Consider the following 20,051-nt stretch of genomic DNA (forward strand, 5'->3'; position numbering starts at 1 on the left):
AGATCTTATCTAATTCGATTATTTGATTGGCCATCGGCAAATGTTGCTTTTGTTTGACACTGAACTTTTATTGTTCGAAAGTGCATTCACTTACCTTCGGAACAGCGAAGGCAGAAATGTTAAACAAATAACGATCAATTTACTGGTGGCAGGACCTCTTGTGAGTTCGCACGGGTAGGTACCACCGCCCCGCCTATTTCTGCCGTGAAGCAGTAATGCGTTTCGGTTTGAAGGGCGGGGCAGCCGTTGTGATTATACTGAGACGTTAGAACTATATCTCAAGGTGTGTGGCGCATTTACGTTTGTAGTTGTCTATGGGTTCCAGTAACCACTTAACACCAGGTGGGCTGTGAGCTCGTCCATACATCTAAGCAATAAAAAAAATAAAAAAATCTGATTCTTCAATGGTAGAAAGGCCTTGGTCGTTCGAGCGACGCGGCTCTACTATGATTCAATATATTGGAACAAATACTTTATCGCTAACACTCAGAAATGTTTGCTTTATGACTTAAACAAGCTGTTGCTCGATTTGATGAAGAAATTCCGTCTTTTTAATACGCTTTTATTAGCTTCAGACGTATGTATGTTTGTAACGGAATCTTTGAACATGATTTTGACACCCTTCACAACATCAGATTAACTCGAAATTTGGTATACTTATTAAAGACCGATGACAATTCAATATTTAAAAAAAATATTGAAATAATTGAAATTCAATTAAAAAATGAAAAATAAATAATAGTTTAAAAAAACTAACAAAATATACACTTTTATAGAAAATCCAAATTTTTTTTTAATAAATTTGAATAAAAAATAGTGTAAGAAAAAATGATTTTACTGTAAAAAAAAAAGCGTGGGGTGCTTGGTATCAGTAGTTATGTTATTTTTATAATATCCTGAAAAGCACCCCACGCTTTTTTACAATAAAATCTTTTTTCATACACTATTTTTATTTCAAATTTATTAAAATTTATTTTCTATTTTTTAGTTGGATTTTCTATAAAACCGTATTTTGTTAGTTTTTCTTAACTTTTATTTTTTCACAACGGAAGGGTCAATTGTTGGTTGTACCCAAACCACGTGCACCAGAGGTTTTTTTTTTTTGGTCAGGACGTAATCGCGGGACTTCCGCCCTCCACTAGGGACGGAGGGCGGGGCATGTCGGAGTCGAACCGACTAAAACCTCCTGTCGCTCAACCACCAACGTTCAAACCTCACATGAGACAGAACTCATGAAAAGGCAAAGGGGGGGAAAGTGAAGTCTTTAGTGCGGAGCACATCTTTCCCATTACCCTCCCTCTCGGGACGCCGGACTGGCGGTCGTCGGCGCCACGACCACCAGCCCTCTCGGTCGGCAGGCTATCCGGAGCCCGCCGAGAATATAGTTTACCCATTGATTCTTACACCCCTGTAAGGTACATACATTTGTAATTTTACTGGTGGTAGGACATCTTGTGAGTCCGCACGGGTAGGTACCACCGCCCCGCCTATTTCTGCTGTGAAGCAGTAATGCGTTTCGGTTTGAAGGGTGGGGCAGCCGTTGTGACAAGACTGAGACCTTAGAACTATATCTCAAGGTGGGTGGCGCATTTACGTTGTATATGTCTATGGGATCCAGTAACCACTTAACACCAGGTGGGCTGTGAGCTTGTCCATCCAGCTAAATAATAAAAAATAAAAAAATCCTAATTTTACTAGAAGATTTTACGTAACAATCAATAATATAATTAAGCAAGTAGAGACTATTATAGTAAATGAATTTCGAATGCCGTGTTTTTTGAAGTGAAAACTTCTTTAGAATCGTTGTGATTTCAAACCGGATGCAACGGAAAAAACGACAGGTAAGAGACACAAATACAAAAATGTGTAGGATGAAGCCAGCAAAGAATGAGATAGAAATATACATACTATTTAATACAGCGCCATCTGTGAGATTTTTTAATACTAACGTGTGTATGAAAGCTCTTGTAGTGAATTTTAATTTAGGATTATACGTGAAATTAAAATATCAATTCACAGAGGGCGCTACCTTACAATTATTTACTAATGACAAAATTTTACATATACTTAAGACGTTTAGGATAATTGTATTTTAATTTTGGAAGGTTTCACTTCTACCACGTGTGAATTGTTTGTGAAAAAAAAAAACATTTTGTTTTTTTTTTTTCTTGTAATACATCCAAATTCATCTATAAAATATGACGTCAATTAACTAAGATCCAGTGAGAGCACCATGTTTTTTTTAACACCGAATTAATTAAACAAACCAATCCTTCAAGATTTAAATCGATAATTGTTTTCGCAATAAAACTCTCAAGGTCCTTTGGATGGCGTCACGATGTCAGGTCGACGCTATGCGATTTTGAACTTTAACTTAACAGCGTTTTAATGTGTCACTTAATATTGAAAGCAGTCGAGTATTTTCCAACGATACAGGACCTCCATACGGGGGTGAGTGCAAATCAGCAGCAATCAAGGAGTATCCCTGCAACCTTCCGAGAGTATTGGGATACTTGGGGTCGACATTTCGAGCGATGTCCAGTTTCGGAGTCATTTGGAAGGCAAAGCCAAGTTGGCGTCCAAAATGCTGGGAGTCCTCAACAGAGCGAAGCGGTACTTCACGCCTGGACAAAGGCTTTTGCTTTATAAAGCACAAGTCCGGCCTCGCGTGGAGTACTGCTCCCATCTCTGGGCCGGGGCTCCCAAATACCAGCTTCTTCCATTTGACTCTATACAGAGGAGGGCCGTTCGGATTGTCGATAATCCCATTCTCACGGATCGTTTGGAGCCTCTGGGTCTGCGGAGGGACTTCGGTTCCCTCTGTATTTTGTACCGTATGTTCCATGGGGAGTGCTCTGAGGAATTGTTCGAGATGATACCGGCATCTCGTTTTTACCATCGCACCGCCCGCCACCGGAGTAGAGTTCATCCATACTACCTGGAGCCACTGCGGTCATCCACAGTGCGTTTCCAGAGGTCTTTTTTGCCACGTACCATCCGGCTATGGAATGAGCTCCCCTCCACGGTGTTTCCCGAGCGCTATGACATGTCCTTCTTCAAACGAGGCTTGTGGAGAGTATTAAACGGTAGGCAGCGGCTTGGCTCTGCCCCTGGCATTGCTGAAGTCCATGGGCGACGGTAACCACTCACCATCAGGTGGGCCGTATGCTCGTCTGCCTACAAGGGCAATAAAAAAAAATAAAAAAATCAGCGCTGTCTGGTGCATCCACTTTGAATAGCATCAGCGGAGCCACCTCCTTTTGTCTTTTTTTTGTTTAATTTTATTTATTGTGTGAAAGGCAATACTTTATTTTATTATTTACTAGCTGACCCGGCAGACTTCGTATTTAGATGGGTGGACGAGCTCACAGCACCTGGTGTTAAGTGGCTACTGGAGCCCATAGACATCTACGACTTAAATGCGCCACTCACCTTGAGATACAAGTTATATTAAGGTCTCAAGTATAGTTACAACGGCTACCCCACCCTTCAAGCCGAAGCGCATTACTGCTTCACGGCAGAAAATAGGCAGGGTGATGACACCTACCCGCGCGGACTCACAAGAGGTCCTACCACCAGTAATAGTGTATAGTATACCTAGTCAGGTCATAAATTCTGTCACATGTTTAATGTAAAACTAATTGAAACAAGTTTATTCATTATGTAACCATTCATATACCAAAATGAACTTAACAAAACATAGATTCTTATGACAGTAAAGTTTATTCAAAATGACCTCCGTGATTTTGAATACAGGCCTTCAATCTGCGCGGCCAGTCGTCTATCGCAGCACGAACGAGGTCCATGTCAATATCGGCGGCTGCCTTAATCAAGGATGTCTTGAGTAACTCCAAATTGGGATGAGGCTTTGAGCACGCCTTTTCCTCCAAGTGTTGCCATATCTTGTAATCTAACGGATTCAAATCTGGACTGGAGGAGGGCCAGTCTTTGTGCCGGATGAAGTCGATTTCGCGCGCCGCCAGCCAGTCTTGTGTGCTCTTCGCTCTAAGAGCTGGCGCCGAATCTTGTTGGAATACCCAGTGCCTGTTATTGAACATGGTATGAGAAACAGTTTCTTTTAGAATGCTGGCCACAAAAAAGTTTATTGAATTCGAATTTCGAATTGTTCATGAAAATAAAAATGTATACTTTTAGAATTTTACTCATTTTTAAATAAGGAGTGGACGCTTAAAGAAGACCGTGTTGCAGTTATTGCGTTGCATCGTTGCGGTTACGCGCCAATTCAAATTTTTAACATACTGAAAATTTGAATATAACCAAAAGATTCGTTTATCGTACCATCAAACGATACAATGAAGACTCTAGTGTAGATGACAGGTCAAGACGTAGTCGCCCTCGGTCTGTTAGGACTCCAGCAGTGATAAAAGCTGTGAAGGCGCGAATTCAAAGAAATCCCAAACGTAAGCAGAAACTGTTGGCCCTTCAGATGGGGTTAAGCAGAACCACGGTGAAAAGGGTGTTAAATGAAGACTTAGGGCTTCGGGCATATCGAAGAAAAACAGGACATCGTTTGAATGCTCGTCTAATGGACCTGAGACTGAAGAGATGCCGCGCTTTGTTGAAGCGGTACGCGGGAAAAAAATATCGGGAAATTCTTTTTTCGGATGAAAAATTTTTTACCGTAGAAGAGAGCTACAACAAACAAAATGATAAGGTGTACGCACACAGTAGTGAAGAAGCGAGCAACCGTATTCCGCGTGTCCAACGAGGTCATTTTCCATCCTCGCTCATGGTATGGTTGGGAGTTTCTTATTGGGGCTCAACAGAGGTATATTTTTGTGAGAAAGGTGTAAAAACGAATGCAGTTGTGTATCAAAATACAGTCCTGACGAACCTTGTGGAACCTGTTTCTCATACCATGTTCAATAACAGGCACTGGGTATTCCAACAAGATTCGGCGCCAGCTTATAGAGCGAAGAGCACACAAGACTGGCTGGCGGCGCGTGAAATCGACTTCATCCGACACGAAGACTGGCCCTCCTCCAGTCCAGATTTGAATCCGTTAGATTACAAGATATAGCAGCACTTGGAGGAAAAGGCGTGCTCAAAGCCTCATCCCAATTTGGAGTCACTCCAGACATCCTTGATTAAGGCAGCCGCCGATATTGACATGGACCTCGTTCGTGCTGCGATAGACGACTGTCCGCGCAGATTGAAGGCCTGTATTCAAAATCACGGAGGTCATTTTGAATAAACTTTAGTGTCATAAGAATCTATGTTTTGTTAAGTTCATTTTGGTATAGGAATGGTTACATAATGAATAAACTTGTTTCAATTATTTTACATTAAACATGTGACAGAATTTATGACCTGACTAGGTATATAGTAATAGTGTGTAAGTCTTAAAACAGCCTGTGCGCCTGTACAACAAAATTCCACAAGATGTTCAGAACCTACATATACATAGGTTTAAGAAAACTATTAAAGAACATCTGTGCAATAAAGCTTACTATAAAGTCAATGATTATCTAGAAGATTGCACAAAGTGGGAATGAGTTGCTCGCTCCGGCCATTTCAATATTGCAATAATTGTTACGTTATAATACTCATTGTAAAAATTACTATTGAATTTTCTTTTATCTAATATTTAAAATTAAAAAAAAACAAAAAAGACAATATGCCCGCTGAGTTTCTTGCCAGTTCTTCTCAGGACGGAGGCTAGTTCTTGTGAATTGGCGGGTCGGAGCCCCGTGGTTCGTCAGGAACGTCGATCTCCATGACCACCTGGACTTAGAGTCCGTCAGTAAGTATTTGCAGTCGGCGTCGATGCGCCACTTCGATAAAGCGGCACGACACGAGAACCCTCTCATCGTGGCCGCCGGTAACTACATTCCCGATCCTGCGGACAGAATGGAAAGCAGTCGACGTCGCCCAAAACACGTCATCTCGGATCCTCCCGATCCACTAACGGTGCTTCTAGGTACTTCAAGCACCGGTCACCGTTCTCGTCGAACCCGTCGCTTGCGACGAAAGGCTCGACGAGCAAATTAACTCTCAGACACAGCCCACTGAGTTTCTCGTCGGATCTTCTCAGTGGGTCGCGTTTCCGATCCGGTGGTAGATTCTGCGAAGCACGGCTCTTGCTAGGGTTCGTGTTAGCAACGTCATCAGGTTTGAGCCCCGTGAGCTCATCTACTAGTTAGGGTTACGCTGGAATAGCCTTTCAAGGCTACCAGCTAAGGTAGGAAAAAAAAAAGTGTATTGGCGGTAGTTCTTTATGACGTTCAACAAGTATGGACTTTCATTTATGTTGAATAATTTTTTTTTTATTTCATTTGATTTGAAATCATACTCTTGCCACTTAAAGGTATTTATGTATGTCCTCTAAGCTACATTAAACAAACATTACAAATTATACATACAAGCGATCGAAGCTGATAAGAGTATTTATTAAATTATCGATAACCGATAAAACATTATTAGCAGGACGTTTTAACAGCTCGATTAATGTTTTATCTGGTATCTGAGTAATTTGAATATGCAAAAAGATACTAGTGTTTTTTTTTTCATTTCTTCATCAAGTATTTCTATTAAAGGTTATATAATATATTGCTGTGGTGCGTGATCGCAAGATTCAAATATGGTTATTAAATAAACCGATTTCCGATTCCTAATTATGAGTAAATGGTTTGCAGCGATCTTTGAAGCTGTGAGAACGCATGAATGTCAAAACCACGTTGGTACCGCCACTTAAAGTAGGTCCTATTCACGTTATGACACCTACAGGTCATAGTGAGTTCTTAACACCAAATGTTTCGTGAAGTTATCGACTGAATAAGAAAGTCTATATTATAATATTATAAAGAGGAAAGATTTGTTTGTTTGTTTGTATTGAATAGGCTCCGAAACTACTGAACCGATTTAAAAAATTCTTTCACTGTTTGGAAGCTACACTATTCCCGAGCGCCATAGGCTAAAATTATTTTTGAAAAAAATTAGGGATCCTTACTAAAACTCCAATAATGTAACCCAAGGTGTAAAATTACCTAAAATATTCTTCTTTACATCGCGTGACCAACAAAAATTATTGTGAATAAACCCACTGAGTTTCTCGCCGGATCTTCTCAGTGGGTCGCAGTTCCGATCCAGTGATAGGTTCTGCGAAGCACTGCTCTCGCTAGGACTAGTTATTAATAATCAAACAGAAGACGGTTTAGAACAGGTGACGCAAGAAAACTGTAATGTAAAAACTGAGACCTTAGAACTCATGTATCGAGGTGGGTGACGGCATTTATTGTAGATGTCAATGGGCTTACTACAAGGGCAACAAAAAAAAAATTAGTATCTCCTCCTCATTTTGAAGTCAGTTAAAACTGACGTAATAGCCTCCATTGTCCTACGCGGTTGAACGAAGACGTTCTATATGAAGGTCGCGAGACAATTACGTATCCGCGGTTCATAAGATTCTCACAGTAAGGTCATCATATAATTTTTACCATATACAATTCTTCATAAATCTACATCTATTACTTTACTGGTGGCAGGACCTCTTGTGAGACCGCACGGGTAGGTACCACCGCCCTGCCTATTTCTGGGGTGAGGCAGTAATGTGTTTCGGTTTTTAGGGTGGGGCAGCCGTTGTAACTATACTGAGACCTTAGAACTTATATCTCAAGATAGGTGGCGCATTTTTACATTGTAGATGTTTATGTGCTCCAGTAACCACTTAAAACCAGGTGGGCTGTGAGCTCGTCCAACCAAAAAGGCAATAAAAAATAAAAAATAATTGCCATATACAATTTTTCATAAATCTATATCTATTTTTTTTTGTATGGCACAGTGAGGAGACCTTAAAAAGACATTTTGTTGTTCTTACAAGATTCCCGCCATAGATAATGAAACATTAGATCGAAGTCTTATGTTATTGCATAACGACTATCCTGACGGCATATATGTTTCAATATGCAATATGGCTTCGACCTGCTAAAATTAGTGATTTAGGAAAAATTTTACAACACTATAAGTCCTTTCGGGATAAAGGGTTGCTTAATATACTCTCTGGTCGACAAGCTACCAATCGATCTGTAACTTTGACCCAGAGGATAATTCCCAGATATCATCTTTTTCCTCTGCCGATGATGCCGATATGACTGATAATTTATGAATGTTATATTATAAATTGGCATGTTAGTAATCTTCAATTAATTCTATATTTGTTTTATACTAGCCGATCCGGAAGACTTCGTAGTGCCTCAATCGATAAATAAAAGACACATCATGTGGACACATCAAAGGAAAAACAAAATTGTTTTTTTTTTATATAATTCCGAGCTTTTTTATATTTTCTCACCTTTTAAGCCTACCCTGGACTTCCACGAATAATTCAAGGACAAAATTAGCCAAATCGGTCCAGCCGTTCACGAGTTTTAGCGAGACGAACAAACAGCAATTCATTTTTATATAGGTATAGAGATTTACACAATTTTTATTCAAGTAAGAACATAAAATTTTATAATACCTATATTTATGTACCATGTCTCCGGAAAATAAATCTTTTTGAATTTAATTGAATTGAAGCAGCATAGCTTACTGGTGGTACGACCTCTTGTGAGTCCGCGCGGTCAGGTACCACCACCCTGCCTATTTGTGCCGTGAAGCAGTAATGCGTTTCGGTTTGAAGGGCGGGGCAGCCGTTGTAACTATACTTGAGACCTTAGAACTTATATCTCAAGGTGGGTGGCGCATTTACGTCATAGATGTCTATGGGCTTCAGTAACCACTTAACACCAAGTGGTGAGTTCGTCCACCCATCTAAGCAATAAATAATATTGAGCGAACGCTGTCTTTGTGCTTCGGCTATCTCTTAACGTCACACGGATATCATCGAATATCCACGAATATCTCTATATTTGTAACTTAGACATGTGTCGAGAACAACACGATCCAAATGTTTTCATATCAAAACAAAAGAAAGAAAAAGTTACTTGATATAAAACAATTGTGTACGTGATAATTTTGTGTTAGAGCAATCATCGGATGCGTAAATAAGACACCTGTTCCGTATATAAATAGTATTGTTCTATTGATACAGTAGTTAATCTGAAGACAATAACGTGTGTAGGAGTTTTATTTCCCACTCCCCGACCCGTGCAGCGAGAGAAAATGACAACTAAAATAAATAATAGTTTAAAAAAAAACTAACAAAATACGCTTTTATAGAAAATCCAACTAAAAAATAGAAAATAAATTTTAATAAATTTGAATTAAAACTAGTGTAAGAAAAAATGATTTTATTGTAAAAAAAACGTGGGGTGCTTTTCAGGATATTATCAAAATAACGCTAATACGCAGACTTAATTAGAAACTATTATATAATACTTTTACGGTTTAATCTTCCTGTTGGCATTGTCATTTGCGACCTCTCGAATATTCGCACAGTTAATTTAGTCACGGACGTTGTTCGTCACAAAACCAGTCGTCGTTCTCGTCAAACCCGTCGCTTGCGGCAAAGGGCTCGACGAGTAAATTAACCCACAGACACAGCCTACTGAGTTTCTCGCCGGATCTTCACAGTGGGTCGCGTTTCCGATCCAGTGGTAGATTCTGCGAAGCACTGCTCTTGCTAGGGTTCGTGTTAGCAACGTCGTCAGGTTTGAGCCCCGTGAGCTCACCTACGCGTTCTGCGAATCTAACATAACCCCTTGAGGTTACTAGAAAATAGGTAGGATTAAAAAATTCAGTAATATCAGAGGTGATAAAACGTAAATATGAAAAGCGATATTTAAACTTTATCTATATATTAATACGTGAAGCAAAAACTTTGTATCCCTTTTTACGAAAATTGCGCGGACGGAGGAGTATGAAAATTTCCACACTTATAGAGAATATAGAGAAGAAGTGCACAATGCTAATATTTTTTTAATATAATGCATAAAAGATACAATAAATCAATAAAGAAAACATTACATACACCATATACCATGTATTTGACGCACACACGCATGCATACTATTTATTGTCAAACTTTTGTTCTTGACGTCTGTTGCCAAATTGAGAATAGAATATGGTTTGTCTTTGTTAATATTTTTTATAGTGTAATCTTGGCGAAATTTGTGATAGTAGAAGTATAAAATACAATCATAATAGTGTACAAACTTACAATTTCAATTAATTATAGTCGAATTTCGACTACTGCGGGACCTCTAGTAATTGTAAATAGACATGCTTTAACAAAAACCGACTACAAATAGACAAAACAAAAGATATTCCAAAACAAATTAATATACACTAAAAACAATAATCATCGAAATCAGTTGGCGTGACATTGAGTTATTGAGTTATTCATCTATTTGTCGCGCACGTACTTAATGCAAATTTAAGACTTATATGGTTTTGTCTGATACCATTATCAAAACTGGACTAAACTGCTTTTGCTTTCTGATAAAAAAAAGAATTATCAAAATCGATTCATCCAGTCAAAAGTTATGAAGTATCAAACATTAAAAAGAACATACAGTCGAATTGAGAACCTCGGTTAACACGTTGACTGCAGAATTATTTTTGAGGAACTTTCAGCCAGTGCGTATGAGGTCTTTTCGAGGCAAGACTGGATTTCTTCACAGTGCGTATGAGAGCTGATAGGCCTCACAAAGGATTGTTATTGAATATGCACATACTGATAGAAATGTGGATATAGTCGCCTCTCGCACCGAGTGAAAGGTCGCGATTTTAACTGCAGCACTAGTAGATAATCGCGCATGGGGCTTTTTAAGCAGCATAACGCAGTCAACGTGTTAAAAATTAGTTTTGATTTCGCTTGTATAGCCACGCGGCCCGTTTCGGAGCGACCACGCCAACTCCAAAAGTCAAGTCGCGAAACCAGTTCGCTTAATTGGAAGCGTCAGCGAGTCTGAATCTTAAAGGGAATAACGGCAAGAGAAAAACATGATGATATGTTTATTTATTTGCTTATTATTTTTCCTTGTACATCGAGATACGTGGTAATTATGATAGACTAGCCCACGCCCCCGCTTCGCTTATACTCGACTATAATTTATTATTAATTTTATTGAATTTTCTTTTATACAAATCTGAAACCGAGCTAGTGTCTTAAGAAATTGGTCTCTATACTAATATTATAAAGCTGAAGAGTTTGTTTGTTTGAACGCGCTAATCTCAGGAACTACTGATCCGATTTGAAAAATTCTTTCAGTGTAGATAGCCCATTTATTGAGGAAGGTTATAGGCTATATAACATCACGGTAAGACCAATACAAGCGGAGCACAAATAAAGAATGTTTCAAAATCGGAGTATTTTTCCCTTCTGTGATCTTCCGCTGCGTGCGCTGCGGAAACGGTTAAAGATTCGCAAAAGTAATGTATGACGACATTGTTACCCTTTAAAAGATCTAAAAAAAAATTCGCGACAGCATATGTCTATATGTTAATGTTGGCCCACTATAACGTTTTTTATGCTAACAGAAATATACATACTATTTAATACAGCGCCATCTGTGAGATTTTTTAATACTAACGTGTGTATGAAAGCTCTTGTAGTGAATTTTAATTTAGGATTATACGTGAAATTAAAATATCAATTCACAGAGGGCGCTACCTTACAATTATTTACTAATGACAAAATTTTACATATACTTAAGACGTTTAGGATAATTGTATTTTAATTTTGGAAGGTTTCACTTCTACCACGTGTGAATTGCACACATTTAGTTTTTTTTATTTAATTTCGAGCATTTTCATATTTATCTACCTTTTAAACCTTCTCTGGACTTCCACAAATAATTCAAGACCAAAATTAGCCAAATCGGTCCAATCGTTCTCGAGTTTTAGCGAGACTAACGAACAGCAATTCATTTTACATATATATAGATTAATTAGAAAAAATTAGATTAATTAAAAAAACGAAATTGCTTCTTTTTAGCATCTTTCATATTATTATAGCCTCCATGATAATTTTGAAAAGAAAACAATAACTAAATTTTTTAATTATAAATAAATTAAAATAAAAGAATAGATTCTAAAGATGTTTCACTTCAGTATATACAATATTTACTTATCACTCACAAAAGTTTCATTTTTACCCCCCAAAATTTAATTTTACCCCATTTGGGGTAATTTATCCCGGTTCTAATGTGTCAACTATATTATTGTAAAGTTTCATCAAAATTCATTCAGAGTTTTTACGGGACGTAACAAACATACATTCATATATTCTTACAAACTTTCGCCTTTATAATATTAGAAGGATTATAAATTTTCACGCATCGACTATAAGCTTATTTTTTATTTTTAATATTACTAATGTCCGCCTGGGAAGGTACCACCGCACTACCTGTTTCTGCTACTAAGCAGTAATGCGTTCCGATTTGAAAAAGGACGATAGCCGTTTTACAAGACAACTTCGTCTTCGATCTCCGGTGACCGCTTAACACGAGATGTACCATCGGTCAAACGTCTATGCAATAAAATAAATCATATTTGAATAAGCGTAACTCAATATATTAAACACCGCGTTTATTTTAAACAAACACAATAACTTACTAGAATTACTTTAATTAAAAAAAAAAACAAAAAAATCTAACATAGTTCATAAGTTATTTGTAATATTAACACACTATGAGAGTATGATATCTAGAAATAAAAGATTTTTATTTTATTTTTATTACTATTCTATGTATTATTCTATGTTCACAATTTTGCAACTCCAAATTAGGAGACTTTTTGGCGCGAACGCGAGGAGTGAAGTTGTGTGATTTGTTTTATTTTGTCTATTTAGTGTTTCTTCAGGTTTAGATGTGTAATAACGGTGGTTTATTAATTGTTTAATATCTGTGAAAGTGCACAAATGTGGGAAAATGAAACAAAGCCGCTGGACGTAACTTCTCGGGATCCTCCAAAAAGTCCACTGAAAAAACTCAGTAAATGACCACCATTTTACTGAGATTATATTCCATCCCATATCATCTCATTTCATTTAATTTCATCCCAGTTGATTAATGTCTCAAAATAATCATCTTCATTTCATTTCACTCCATATTATCATTTTTCATAAAAATAAGAATATAAGTTAAAATAAGACATGACTTAAAGGTCTTAGTTACCAGGTCACAAAATCCCTTTAAAAAATAACTCCAAATTAGAACCATCGAAAAATTCCCGACTCACGACACACCACTAAGTTTCTCGCCGGATCGCTCTTGTTAGGGTCAGTGTTAGCAACTCTCCGGTTGAGCCCCGTGAGCTCACCTACAAACGTTAGGGTGAAGCTGAAATAGCTTCTCAAGGCTATCAGCATAGGTAGAAAAAGAAAAAAAAACCACACACCTTAGTGCATTAACCCCGTCGCTTATCACATTTTTAAATGCATTGCGTGCCTTTGAATACATTGCGTGCCGTACAATACGTACTACGTGATACCATCACATACTTATCATATGTACCACTACCACCAAAGAGGTCTTCGAGCGAAAGCTGATCTCCAAAGTGCTGTTTTCAAAGTTTCATAATACAATAAAAACAGTAATGTATTTGTATGCGTAAATCGTAAGAGAAAGTATCAATTTGGCATTACTCGAGCTGAAGCGTTTGCCTACTGTCTCTATCTATATTTATGTGGGTTAATTTATTACTGCGTTTTGATAGCTTAGCGTTTTTCGGAATAACAGTGAATACGTATTGCTACAAGCTAACATTAAACGTAAAAAAACATTTCAGATACACGACACATACACGATACGTACACGATAATCGGTAACGATATTGATATCGTGTCGGTCGATGTAAAAGCGCTCAAAGAATGCCAATAAAAATATTTACCGCTGATTAAATAAATTTACTATACGTATTTTTATTATAGAATGTATAGCTATTCGGAATGTATATTGAAGTGGTTATCTTAAGAAGTGTTTTACCTATTCACAACACTTAATCAAGGGCACATTCAAATTTGCTGTTTCTTCTTTATTTTTAATTTGGGTACTACCTAAGAAATATTTGAAAATTTTTTTTTTTTTGATTCTCCAATTGCTCTACTATGAGGTGTTTCAGGATTATCCATTATTTCAGGGACACCCTGTATATCAATGAGACCGTCGGATGGAACTGAATGGAACATAGATATAGATATATTTCAACACTAGAAAAACCTCACAATTCAAACTGGAACACCAGTTGCCGCAAAATTAGGAGGATGACGGTTAGCCCATATACAGAAAATATTAATTTAACTAGCGACCCGCCCTCGCTTCGCTTCGGAAACATTAAAACACACATGAAACCAAAAAAAAAAAATAAAAAAATAATAATAAAAAAGTAGCCTATGTTCATCAGGGACAATGTCGGCTTCTAATGGAAAAAGAATTTTTCAAATCGGTCCAGTAGTTTCGGAGCCTATTCGAAACAAACAAACAAACAAATCTTTCCTCTTTATAATATTAGTATAGACTAGCTGGAGGAATCCGTCCGACGGGGGACACATCAAAGGAAAAACAAAATTGTTATTTTTATTTAATTCCGAGCATTTTCATATTTATTTACCTTTTAAACCTTCTCTGGATTTCCAAAAATAATTCAAGACCAAAATTAGCTAAAACGGTCCAGCCGTTCTCGAGTTTTAGCGAGACTAACGAACAGCAATTCATTTTTATATATAGAGATTAACTATTTTAATGAGACCGTCGAATGGAACATAGATAGATAGAAGCACTAGAAAAACCTCACAATTCAAACTGGAACACCAGTTTGCCGCAAAATTAAGATGACGGTTAGTCCAAATACAGAAAATACGAATTTAATATTAAAACAATACTCACTCAGAGCGACGCTTCATATAATTTGTGAACTGAATATTTTATTAACGCGTTTGTTTTTTTGGAGCGTTTCGATAAAACCGGAGTCTTGCTTCGGCGGCGACTCGCGCTCGTCAAGGCTTGCAAGCGACTAAGGTTGTCGCGCGTTCCGACTGATTACGACCGAGGTTGTGCTCTAACACACATGAGTCCGTAATAAAATTTAAAGGACTCGCATTTTTTTTTCTACCTATTATAGTGACATCGAGCTGTCATGCTTTTTTACTGGTGGTAGGGACCTCTTGTGAGTCCGCACGGGTAGGTACCACCACCCTGCCTATTTCTGCCGTGAAGCAGTAATGCGTTTCGGTTTGAAGGGTGGGACAGCCGTTGTAACTATACTGAGACCTTAGAACTTATATCTCAAGGTGTGTGGCGCATTTACGTTGTAGATGTCTATGGGTTCCAGTAACCACTTAACACCAGGTGGGCTGTGAGCTCGTCCACACATCTAGGCAATAAAAAATAAAAAAAAGATCCGGCTACCATCCGGCTATAGAATGAGCTCTCCTCCACGGTGTTTCCCGACCGCTATGACATGTCCTTCTTCAAACGAGGCTCGTGGAGAGTATTAAGCTGTAGGCAGCGGCTTGTCTCTGCCCCTGGCATTGCTAATAACGCAAATTATAATTTTGCGGGTTTGATTTTTACTACACGATGTTATTCCTTCACCGTAGAAGTCAATCGTGAACATTTGTTAAGTACGTATTTCATTAGAAAAATTGGTACCCGCCTGAGATTCGAACACCGGTGCATCGCTACATACGAATGCACCGGACGTCTTATCCTTTAGGCCACAACGACTTCCTTAACTGTCATTGTTTTTCGGACTTTTTGGAAAGCTTTGAGTATTCGCGGTCGCCACGGACGTCAATCGGTAGGCCGCGGCTTGGCTCTGCCCCTGGCATTGCTTAAGTCCATGGGCGACGGTGACCACTCACCATCAGGTGGGCCGTATGCCCGTCTACCTACAAGGGCAATAAAAAAAATCTGTTAATCGTAATATGTCTACGGCTCGCAAATACCAAAGGATAGACTCTGCTCTATCGTTGGTAAAGATAAATACCGCGTAATAAACGAGATGATGCTTAAACCAAATAAATAGCCTTTCACCTCTCGATATGTTTCTACTTATGTGGTTCTTTAATTTGTATAGTTTTTATTTAAATTAATTGATAACCTAGTCTAAGGAAAGAAGACCTAGGAAGTGGGCGTGGCCTGCTAACGTAATACAGCAGCGACTTCAGACTGGTCGGAGTTGAAGAGGGGAGTTGAGGACACCACTAACATATTGCCTCGTCCACGGCCTCTTTCTGATCTCAGCACCAGGGATAGACGGACGTTGTACATTCGCGTGTCAACTTAGTTACCCACATTTGGTCATTAGTATTTAAAATCAATAATTGTTGAAAATTGTATTTTGTATCGTTCTAATTATATATTTTTTAATATTTTGAGTCATGATTTCTAATTCTAGTTTACATTAGTGTAAAATACTATGATATGTGGTTTAAAGGCAAGAAAATACGTTACAATTGCAAAAAGAAAAAAAAACTTTTATTCTTTTCTGTTCATTGCGATTCAACTTGGATCACCAAGTTAGTGGTGGTGTATATCAGTCAGGATATCAGGTCGAAGTGGTAAATTTTATTATAATTGATCATTCACGTGTGTGCGAACTTTGAAGTTAATCTGACGTCTTGATATTGCTGATAATCGCGATAAAATGATACCGTTACACAGATATATAATATTACAAATAATATTGTATAAGCTATTATAATTTTAATAATTGTTTAATTATTTAATTATTGACTTGTTGTTACTTGATATTATATTGACATTTCTTTTTTTTTTTTTGATATGACATGACATTTATTAGACATGATATTTATATATTAATACGTGAAGCAAAAACTTTGTATCCCTTTTTACGAAAATTGCGCGGACGGAGGAGTATGAAATTTTCCACACTTATAGAGAATATAGAGATGAAGTGCACAATGCTAATTTTTTTTTTAAATAATGCATAAAAGATACATTAAATCAATAAAGAAAACATTACACACACTACATACCATGTATTTGACGCACACACGCGTGCATACTATTTATTGTCAAACTTTTGTTCTTGACGTCCGTTGTCAAATTGAGAATAGATTAAATATTGTTTGTCTTTATTAATATTTTTTAATAGCATAGCCCTGGCGAAATTTGTGATTATAGAAGTATAAAATACAATTATAATAGTGTACAAACTTACAATTCCAATTAATTATAGTCGAATTTAGACTACTACGGGACCACTAGTTCATATTAATATTTCAACAATGATTACTGTTTTACACGTCACAGCCGGAGTTCCGCAAGGCTCCGCCCTCTCCCCGTTACTATTCAGTTTGTATATCAACGATATACCCCGGTCTCCGGAGACCCATCTGGCGCTCTTCGCCGATGACACCGCCATCTACTACTCGTGTAGGAAGAAGGCGTTGCTTCATCGACGACTTCAGACCGCAGCTACCACCATGGGACAGTGGTTCCGGAAGTGGCGCATCGACATCAACCCCACGAAAAGCACAGCGGTGCTCTTCAAAAGGGGTCGCCCTCCGAACACCACGCTGAGCATCCCCCTCCCGACTAGGCGCGTCAATACCCCCGCCCCCGCCGTTCGCCCGATCACGATGTTCGACCAGCCCATACCGTGGGCCCCGAAGGTCAAATACTTAGGCGTCACCCTCGACAGTAGGATGACATACCGCCCCCACATCAAGACGGTACGCGATCGTGCCGCCTTCATTCTAGGACGTCTCTACCCGATGATATGTAGGCAAAGTAAAATGTCCCTTAGAAATAAGGTGACACTCTACAAAACTTGCATACGCCCCGTCATGACCTATGCAAGTGTAGTGTTCGCTCACGCGGCCCGCACTCACTTAAAGTCATTCCAAATTATTCAATCCCGTTTTTGCAGGATAGCCGTCGGAGCCCCGTGGTTCGTCAGGAACGTCGACCTCCATGACGACCTGGACTTAGAGTCCACCAGTAAGTATATGCAGTCGGCGTCCATGCGCCACTTCGATAAAGCGGCACGACACGAGAACCCTCTCATCGTGGCCGCCGGTAACTACATTCCCGATCCTGCGGACAGAATGGAAAGCAGTCGACGTCGCCCAAAACACGTCATCTCGGATCCTCCCGATCCACTAACGGTGCTTTTAGGTACTTCAAGCACCGGTCACCGTTCTCGTCGAACCCGTCGCTTGCGACGAAGGGCTCGACGAGTAAATTAACTCTCAGACACAGCCCACTGAGTTTCTCGCCGGATCTTCTCAGTGGGTCGCGTTTCCGATCCGGTGGTAGATTCTGCGAAGCACGGCTCTTGCTAGGGTTCGTGTTAGCAACATCGTCAGGTTGAGCCCCGTGAGCTCACCTACTAAAGTTAGGGTTACGCTGACAGCCTCTCAAGGCTATCAGCTTAGGTAGGATAAAAAAAAAAAAAAAACTGTTTTACTTGTTAAATTTGAATCTCAAAGTATGTTTTCATTAGGTATTCTCTTTTTTTATTATTATTATTGTATTCCATCTTCGAGCCGATGAATTGACAATGTTATGTACGCCATTATTGTCACATGCATTAGCCCATAAATTAAATAGTTTAAGTTATTTTCAATGTTCAATGTTTGTAATATGGCAGTACTTTTTTAAATAAATAAATATGTATGTAATTTAATATAAATCTCATTGCACCTACCACTATTTACTCTGCACTACCTTTGGTTGACTGGTAGAGAATGCCTTAGGCATTAAGTCCGCCAATGTAAATCTTACATGAAGTGTAATAAATAAATATGTAGATACAGATCGAGCTGATCAAATCGAGTTAAAAAGACTCGCATCGAGTCCGTATAACACGTTTATTGAATAAACAGCTGTGTGATAAGAATACGTCACAGATATTTTTAAACATTAAATAAAACACGTTCTTGAATCTAATAAATAAGGCTCGTTTTTGTTTACCTCGAACAATACTTATGACGTTTGTTTTTATCGGAATTCGTAATGCTGTTTCTCACAAAAATGTATATGGTTTAGTGCGTGGAAAATTGCACATGAACTTGGTCGATTTACATTCGCTTTTCTGTTTCTCGAAGTATTATTCTAATAACACGCTTTTTATATCCCGGTCACCGTCCTCGTCGAACCCGTCGCTTGCGACGCAGGGCTCGACGAGCGAATTAACCCATAGACACAGCCCACTGAGTTTCTCGCCGGATCTTCTCAGTGGGTCGCGTTTCCGATCCGGTTTGAGCCCCGTGAGCTCACCTACACACGTTGGGGTGAAGCTGAAATAGCCTGCCAAGGCTATCAGCATAGGTAGGAAAAAAATTAGCTTTCTATAGCTTGTTATTTTTTTTTTGTTTGAAAGATTACTGGTGGCTCGGAGGCCTTTCTAGTTTGAACAGTATAGCCTGATGTTGTAACAAAAACTTTAAACGTAATTTTCGCTGACTTCAAGGCGACGGATCAACTTGATTTTTTTGTTTCGCACCTACACATCTAAGATCGATTAGCGATACAACGTTTTTTATAAATTCGCTCTACTATCCTGACCGGAATTGACAGCATGAAAAAAATATTGTTAGTCCCGTTTTGTTAATTAAGACGCGGTTTTTATTTCACTACTTTAAAACTAAACAGTTTTTTTAATTTTTTTTTTTTTTTGCTTAGATGAGTGTGCGAGCTCACAGCCCACCTGGTTTTAAATGGTTACTGGAGCCCATAGACATCTACGACGTAAATGCGCCACCCACCTTGAGATATAAGTTCTAAGGTCTCAGTATAGTTACAACGGCTGCCCTACCCTTCAAACCGAAACGCATTACTGCTTCACGGCAGAAATAGGCAGGGTGGTGGTACCTACCCGTGCGGACTCTCAAGAGGTCCTACCACCAGTAAAGTAAGTCAGCGCTTCCTTCATTCACGTTTTCAATATTCGCGGATTAAAAAAAATGCGACCCAATTTCTATATTCGCGGCTAAAGACTTGTGCAGCTTTCGCAGACGCTGGACAGTTAATAAGGCAACGCTCCTATACGTTTAAACCCGAAGAAACACTAATTAACCATTCACAAGACTTCGATTTTCGCGTTCCGGACCAAAAATCCATAAAAAAACTTTTGAAGTAATTACTAGTTAATGTTGGCAATACAGGTTGCGCTGTTTG

General features: G+C 38.6%; 1 protein-coding gene across 1 annotated transcript in view; it reads right to left on the minus strand.

The window, feature by feature from the left end:
• LOC114245694 (uncharacterized) overlaps positions 1-14,928 on the minus strand; it is a 35,625-nt gene extending 20,697 nt beyond the window's left edge. Inside the window, exon 1 of the mRNA XM_089733793.1 lies at positions 14,790-14,928. The gene's annotated coding sequence lies outside the window, so the exon portion shown is untranslated. The remainder of the gene's footprint in view (positions 1-14,789) is intronic.
• Between the last annotated feature and the right edge of the window lie 5,123 nt (positions 14,929-20,051).

This window comes from Bombyx mandarina, chromosome 02, assembly GCF_030267445.1.
Source record: "Bombyx mandarina strain Sakado chromosome 02, ASM3026744v2".
NCBI classification, from domain to species: domain Eukaryota; kingdom Metazoa; phylum Arthropoda; class Insecta; order Lepidoptera; family Bombycidae; genus Bombyx; species Bombyx mandarina.